At 43.7% G+C, this 542-nt stretch overlaps 1 non-coding gene across 1 annotated transcript; it reads left to right on the top strand.

The window, feature by feature from the left end:
* The first annotated feature begins 233 nt into the window (after positions 1-233).
* TRNAE-CUC (transfer RNA glutamic acid (anticodon CUC)) lies at positions 234-306 on the top strand. The gene has a single exon. It is a non-coding gene; the product is annotated as a tRNA-Glu (tRNA).
* Positions 307-542: the final 236 nt, after the last annotated feature.

The following is a 542-nucleotide window of genomic DNA, read 5'->3' as shown; positions in this document are numbered from 1 at the left end:
AGAGTAATAGTAAACCCAGTTCTGACTCCAGAGCTGAAGTTTTCTCCACTAAGCCGCATGACCTTGCAGTTATTAGCCTAGCTAATAAAATAAAAAATGATCACATTTTCCCACCTAAATATAACCCATATCCTCAAGGGAATCTGACGTGAGTTTACAGCCTCAACTCTCAAGATTTTTGAATAGGACACATACATTTTGCATATATAAAACTTGAAAAAATTTATGGGACTTCCCTGGTGGCCCAGTGGTTAGGGCTCCGAGCTCTCACTGCCGAGGGCCCGGGTTCGATCCCTGGTCAGGGAACTAAGATCCTACAAGCCATGCGGTGTGGCCAAAACAAAACAAAACAAATTTATGGGACTTCCCTGGCAGTCCAGTGGTTAAGACTTCACACTTCCACTGCAGGGGGCGCGGGTTCGACTCCTGGTCAGGGAACTAAGATCCCACAAGCTGAGTAGTGTGGCAAAAACAACAAACAAACTTGAAAACAGTTTCATGAAACAATACCTACCATTGTGATGGAGTCTGACTTTTTTTTT

This window comes from Lipotes vexillifer, unplaced genomic scaffold (genome assembly GCF_000442215.2).
Source record: "Lipotes vexillifer unplaced genomic scaffold, Lipotes_vexillifer_v1.1 scaffold543, whole genome shotgun sequence".
Taxonomy (NCBI): domain Eukaryota; kingdom Metazoa; phylum Chordata; class Mammalia; order Artiodactyla; family Lipotidae; genus Lipotes; species Lipotes vexillifer.
This window is presented reverse-complemented; position numbering and strand designations above follow the sequence as displayed.